At 39.5% G+C, this 7,560-nt stretch overlaps 1 non-coding gene across 1 annotated transcript; it reads right to left on the bottom strand.

Annotated features, from left to right (window-relative positions):
- Positions 1–7,127: 7,127 nt before the first annotated feature.
- Positions 7,128–7,234, bottom strand: LOC126000155 (U6 spliceosomal RNA). Its single transcript, XR_007492518.1, has one exon. It is a non-coding gene; the product is annotated as a U6 spliceosomal RNA (small nuclear RNA).
- Between the last annotated feature and the right edge of the window lie 326 nt (positions 7,235–7,560).

Genomic DNA, 7,560 nt, shown 5'->3' with positions numbered 1-7,560 from the left:
CACCCACCTCCCAATTAAAATTAAAACCTTGCCTTCTCCAGAAAATAGAGTCCCCTCTTTTCATTGTTTCAGAATTTTTCAAGGTGGAACAATTCTATCAAGAGGTTTAATGACAGAGAGTATAAAAAATTCAGTAACAGGGGGCAGGCTAATAGTACAGAGGATAAAGCACATGCTTTGCGTTCAGTCAACACCAGGTTCAATCTCTAGTACCACATAGCTTTCCCTGGTACTGGTGTTGCTCTCATGTGGTCTTTGATATTGTATGGCTTAAGCAGCACTACATCCTTGGACCTTAGCATTGAGCTTATCTTGAGCGTCTCTGAGAATGACCTCTGGTTCTCCACGCAGAACCATCTGGCTTTGGAGGCCCCCTACAAACAACAACCACTCAAAAACCTGCAGGATCAAGGACAGTGGAATGCTCTCTGTAAAGCCAAGTTTAGAAAATTATTGCTTTCAAGACAAATCCATGGAAGAGTTCTGCTTCACTTGTTCCATTTTTGTCAATTTTGTCCTTAAGAACAACAAACACATTTCCCATCATCACTTTCTATTGTGGTACATGCACGTACACGGCCCCATTTTTCTGTATTTGACCCTTGAAGACATTTGAAGGAATTTTTGTTGTTGTTGTTTTTGGGCCACCCCCAGCAGTAGTGTTCAGAAATCACTCCTGGCAGGCTCAGGGGATCATATGGGATGCTGGAGATTGAACCCAGGTCCATTTGAAGTCAGCAGCGTGCAAGGCAAACACCCTACCACTGTGCTAGCACTCCTGCCCCTGAAGGAGTTGTTATTTTTTTTAATTTTTACTGTGACCAATGTGAATTACAAGTCTTTCACAGTTATATTTAAGGTACATAGTGACAGTAAATTAGGGCCATTCCCACCACCAGTATTGGCTTCCCTCTGCCCCTGTTTCCAGCATGCATCCCAGGAATTTTTTAAATAAAGGTTCTGGCTTCTCAGCCTCAAATCTGTCTTGTCCTGTGTTCTAGTTTTTGAATCTCATTATCTTCTGATTCACCCATGTTGTTGAATTTCACAGAACCAAACTCTATTTTTTTCTAGAAGCCTCACCAGTGGTGATCAAAGGACAAGGGGTCACTCCCAGTGATAGTGAATCTGGTAACACAAAATTGACTTTCAGTGTTTCGGCTTGATGATACAGCACTGCTCAGACTCAGCAGTACTTGAGGCAACCAGAACCATGGACACAATGCTTAGAGATTACTAAGTGGGTTATAGCTCAAAGAGTTAGGGGTTGGGAAAGCATGACATGCCAGGACTCAAAATCAAGGTTTTATGCACGTAGAGATACATGTCTTTTTCCGTTTCTTTCTCCAGCCCAATATTTGTGTTTTTAACCTGATATAAATGATCAGGTTATTTAAGATTATCTTGTCTGGGGTTAAAGTTTGGGGTTGCATATCATTTCCAAGAGTCTTTCACCCTGTAAGTTGTGCAAATACTTAGTTGACAGGTCATGTGTCTTAAGGACATATGGTTCCAGAAATAATCATCAGAGTTGACCCATATTTCTGTCAGTGCAGGAGAAGGGAGAGATGATAAAACTGACTATATCTCCTTCTTTTGCTCTAAATCAAATCATCACTAACTTCTCACCCGAATCTCTCCCCACTAACACCTTTGAAATCTTTAGGTCTGACTCTAATTGAGATTAGCCTTAGGTCACATGTGAGTGTGACTTTGACAGTCTAACCTGATAGCATAGGAAAAATACTCCTGTAAAGCTAGTTATCAAGGAAACTCTTGAACATGAGATAAATGTTAGTAGTGAGGACAGAGAAGAGCTCCAGTACCAGTGGGGAGTAGAATAAAAATCAGAAACTATTTTTGTGTAATGAGATATTGGAGTTGAGGTTATATTGCTGCTGGTATATACATATCTTATATATCATATATACCATATATAGAGAGTGCATAAAGTATCTTTTTATCTTTTATGTTTTTATAATAAGAGCAACCTCTAGCCATGCTTCTGAGGGATGACAAAGATCAAATTTAAGTCTTTGGACATGTTAGGCATGTGCTTCACCACATTGAGATTGATCCTCAGCACTTCCTCTTACATGTGTCACAGGACATGCTGCTACAGGTAACAGAGATGAAACCTCCTCTCCGTGTAGAAGACTAGGTAGAGTTGGGTTTCTTTCTTTCTTTTTTTTTTTTTTTTGGTTTTTGGGCCACACCCAGTGATGCTCAGGGGTTACTCCTGGCTGTCTGCTCAGAAATAGCTCCTGGCAGGCACGGGGGACAATATGGGACACCGGGATTGGAACCAACCACCTTTGGTCCTGGATTGGCTGCTTGCAAGGCAAACGCCGCTGTGCTATCTCTCCGGGCCCAGAGTTGGGTTTCTTATGCATCTCTCTCAGGCAAACCATAGTGAATGCAAGTGCTTGTTGATAGTAAGATTGATCTATCCCAAAGAAATATATTTATTTCAAAGTTATGACTGAGTTGACACAATTCAAAATGCTGAAACAGCCTCAGAACTATTTTTTGCATTTTACTGGTTAAACAATGGTTAGCTAGTTCAGGGGTATAAATTGTGTTATCTCTCTCTCTGTGTATATAAGATTTACCAAGGTTCCACTCATTTCTCCAAAACCACATATTTTAATAATCAACAGAGTTCTACTGAGTTTAATTTTGTTATTTGTGGGAGATTTTTTCCTTAATAAACTCGAAATTATTTTGTATTTATTTAGTGAAAGAAACGACTTACAAAATTATTGATAGTTGAGCTTTTGGCATATATTTCTATGCCAATCCCACCACCAATGTCAACTCCTACCTCCAGTGTTCTTCTTATATTCCATCATCCTCCAACTCTGCCTATCACCTTGACAGGCACATGACAAAGTTTGGTTTTTGCAGCTCAGATATCATGATTTTAGTGTTGTTGAGTCTGTGCTTTGAAACAATTTTAGAACTCTTAAGTATGTCATATATAAATGTGTGTGTAAACTGGTTCTATTTGGAAAATTATATCCAATATTTGGTGAAGGCTTATTTTTTTTGGACTTTGAAGTAATGCTGCATTATAAACTGCGAACCTTTACAAAGTAATTATTCTGCCACAGGGTATATTGATAGGATCTTCAAGTGAGAAAAGAACAGCATTTCACAACAAAAGAAAAATAGCAAGTTTCATGAGAGGACTAATACTAAAAAGAAGTTTGTGTTTATTTTAGCAATATCTAATCCCTTGGGAATACAACACTGCAAACATGTCTTAGGAAGTGGCAGGAATCAGCAGCAGAACGGATTATCTACCTGACTCTACCACTGATGTAATATGACATGTCACATGAGAGCTGGAGGGAGGAATGCCATGCCCACCAAGAATGTCCCCTAGGAGGCTCATACACATAAGCTCCAATACAGATAAGAGCTCTGCTTATCACACTTTAATATCCTTGCAAGTTAGACCTAAATGATGTACCTAACAGAGAGATAGTGCCTAGGGGGCTCCTGAAGGCCTGATAATGCCATCACATTATCTCATCCAGAGCCTGAATATGGGCAAATACTTAACATGAAATGTATACTTTAAGAATCTCAATTCGGGGCCGGGCGGTGGCGCTGGAGGTAAGGTGCCTGCCTTGCCTGCGCTAGCCTAGGACGGACCGCGGTTCGATCCCCCGGCGTCCCATATGGTCCCCCAAGAAGCCAGGAGCAACTTCTGAGCGCATAGCCAGGAGTAACCCCTGAGCGTCACAGGGTGTGGCCCAAAAACCAAAAAAAAAAAAAAAAAAAAAAAGAATCTCAATTCATTAATTGTTGAAGAAGAGGCTAGAAGACCAAGTGTCATGAGTGAGCAAAACGTGCCTATTAAATAAAGTGTAACAATTAGGCAGATATCTCCACTTATATGTGAGAAATGCAGGACAGGAAAGGCTTGTCTCCATGGAAGAGCAGAGGAAAACTCCTGCTCCCTCTATACAAGAACTCCAAAGAGAAGAAGTCTGAATGAGACAGTATATATAGGACTGCCGGCTTAAATACAGCAAGGAAAGTTCATAATTCACCATGCATTAATAGAAAGCACCTAAAATAATTTTATTTTTGTGGAAGTAGAATGGTGTTATATATGTTTTAAGTTTGCATGATTAAAAATATCAACAAGCCTATATGCTACATTAAATTTACTATTGAAAGCTCATTTCTCTCTTTTACCATAGCACTGACTCTTTTCTCTCAATTTAGTTTTACCTCTTCATTTCTGATTACCTTTCACTGGTTTTTCAGACCTACATTTTACTTTTGCTTTAATCCATTTTTCTATATACTGATCTATATTTCTATTTACCACCTATAAGTAAATAATGCAGTGTCTTTTTTCTTTCTGGATTAGTACACCATACATGATACCCGGAATCCCCTTATTGAAAAATATGGTGTTTGATAGTTTATAATAGTAAAGTAATAGTGTGTATAAATACCACATTTTCTCTGTCCATTTATCCATTGATGGGTACTTAGGCTATCTACAATTCTTGACCATTGTAAAGAAACCTGCACTGAATATGGGATGCAACTATCTAATAGAACTACTGTTCTTACTTGTTTGGGAAGTATCACACTACTAATCTCACTCTGGTTTTGATTACAGAATTAAATTAGACCACCCTTACTTTAACTTAGTCTCAATGACAACAGAGTAAAAAAAGTCTTGGGTCTAGGACATTCCTTAAAAGCCAAGTGAATTACCTAGTTGCTTAATATGGCCCTGCAAAAGACCTAAAAGTTATTTTAAAAAACAGCCTTAAAAATCAGAAAAGAGGGGCCGGAAGTTAGTATGGAGGTAAGGCATTTGCATTGCATGCAGAAGGACAGTGGTTCAAATCCAGGCATCCCATATGGTCCCCCAAGCCTGCCAGGGGGCAATTTCTGAGAGTAGAGCCAGGAGTAACCCCTGAGCACTGCCGGGTATGACCCAAAAACCAAAAAAAAAAAAAAATCAGGAAAAAACCCCTTAGATTCACTATTTATAGGTGACTCTGCATTCAACATTTAATGACAATTTCCTCTGTGGTGGGATCTGTGCTCTTTAAGCACTTTATATACACTATCTCAATTAACACATTAAAAACTCAAAAAAGTTTATTGGATTCTCCCAATTTCCCAGATGAGAAATCAACTCATTAATGAGATGAAATCACTTACCCCAAAGATTAAATGGTGGAGCTGTGATCCACATCTAAGAGCTGCCAAGCTCTGCCAACTCTTTAATAATATGCTCAACTGCGTCCAGCTGCCTTTCTAGCTCATCTGCAGATGTAGGGAACCAGTTCTCTGTTTCTTCTTTAACTCGAAACAGAAAGAGATGCTATCCTGTTACACCGAATGTGCTCTTCAACAGCAAAGTCACTTAGTCTTTTGGAAGATCAGAGTGGTTGATGTGTTATTTATGGTATCTACATCTTTGAAAATTATCAAGAGTTGGTGACATAGAGAAATAACATGAGGGGGTGAGTGTATAATATTTGCCTTGCATGTACCAACTGTCCAGGAACTCCTTTTGGGTAAAGAGCCAGTACTAGACCCTGAGCACTCCATGGATGTGGCCTTCAAGTACTTTCAATTATATACACTCACGAAACTACCACGTGTGAGAAAATAAATCATTAATATTTTAGTGTAGATAAAATAGCTCACGAATTCATGTGGAGTATATGAAAAGCACAACGGAAGCTCAAGTTCAAGGCCTGGCATTTCAGTCCTGGTGCTCAATACCAGTACTACTTGGTATGGTCCCTCCAAACAAAACGAAACAAATGACATTTGAATTTTTCAGTAATTGTGTAAATAACAAATGACTTTGTTTGACAGAGCTGTCAATCCTAAATTTGTCTAGAGCATAGAAGAATCTTTGAAGAATTTTTCATCTAATTATCGAAACACTGTTACAAAGATTTAAGACAGTTCCCTCATGTCTAGAGTTAGCAGGACTTTAGAGCCTATCTCGTCATTTAGGAGTTGAGGTCTGACCACAAATCTTGCCTAGCTCATCTACAAACTGGGACTGACACAGGGCTTGGTCCCACTATATCTGTGAGTTGAATGTCCAAAATAATTTTTTCTGAAAACCATATTCCATACACACGTGCTCAGAAAGCAGATGAGCTTGGGGCATCTTGGAAATTGCCAGAATTACTCAATGTATTCCAGGGTCTTTATGGAGTCAAGGAGCATATTCCAGAGAGTGGCCTTTCATCCCAGCTGACCAAAGGGTGGAGCGCACAGTACTTATTTGAGGATTCCTGTAACTTCTACAAATGGATGTTTTTATTTTTGTAAACATAAATCTGGAACAAATATTCTCTCATTAAAGAAACTTTGCAGTGAATCTTTTTGTGAACTGAAGAGGCCTTTTATAATGCAAATAAACTCCCTTTAATCTGCCAGCATTGTTTCTGAGTTTTGTATGATTTTCTTAAGCAGGATATATTAATAATCCCCCCAAATCATGGGTAGTTGTTTTATTTCTAAGCTACTTATTTTAGAACAAAGCCTATCTAGAAATTCATAGCCCTTTGTGCCTCTTTATTGTTAATGAATCTTTCAAACTACTGATTTATTTTAAAGCCTATCACCTTCAAACATTGGTTTTGGGAACCTTTGCAGAATTTCAGAAGTAATAAGTCAGACAAAGCTTGAAGGAAGAACCAGGGTGTCAAATATCAGGATTTTGTCTTTGTGCTCCCTCTACTTTGCTCAAAAACAAGGGGGCCAATTGCATTACAATTAGAGGCAGAATGACAAGTCTCTCTTTAAGTTCTTAGGATGTAATTAGGGCACAAAAACCTCTTAAAAACAAAATTTGTTGAAGGCAGAATGTTTTGCCTTTTTGCTTTTTTAATTCAAACTTGTGAAACATGTTGATGCCTTTTTGTTTCTGAGTTTTCCTTTTGCACTCCTGTGGTTCCTTCTGGATTGCTGAGATAGCTCAGAGACAGAAAAGACTGCTGAGATCTAGGGTGTAAAAGAGAAAATGCTGGTTTTCAAGTGAGATTGGAAAGACATTAAGCTTGGGCCATAGCATTGATCTTTGCTTGAGGAGATGTTATAAATATCTGGTAATCTTTTTTTTTTTTAATATGGAACGCTTCACGAATTTGCGTGTCATCCTTGCGCAGGGGCCATGCTAATCTTCTCTGTATCGTTCCAATTTTAGTATATGTGCTGCCGAAGCGAGCACAAATATCTGGTAATCTTAGTGGGGTTGGTCCTTTCCTTCCCTTCCCTTCCCTTCCCTTCCTTTCCCCTCCTCTCTTCTCCTCTCCCCTCCCTCCCCCTCGCTTTCCCTTCCCTTCCCTCCTCTCCCTTCTCCTCTCCTCCACTGACCTCCTCTCCTTTTCCCTTCCCTCCCCTCCCCTCTTCTCCCCTCTCATTTTCTTTCCTTTCCTTCTGTTCCCTCCCCACTTCTTCTCTCCCTCCCTCCCTCCCTCCCTCCCTCCCTCCCTCCTTTCTGTCCCCTCCTCCCGTTCTCTCACTTCTCTGCCCTCTTCTCCAGTCCATGAGAAT

The sequence above is a fragment of the Suncus etruscus genome, chromosome X (genome assembly GCF_024139225.1).
Source record: "Suncus etruscus isolate mSunEtr1 chromosome X, mSunEtr1.pri.cur, whole genome shotgun sequence".
NCBI lineage: Eukaryota > Metazoa > Chordata > Mammalia > Eulipotyphla > Soricidae > Suncus > Suncus etruscus.
This window is presented reverse-complemented; position numbering and strand designations above follow the sequence as displayed.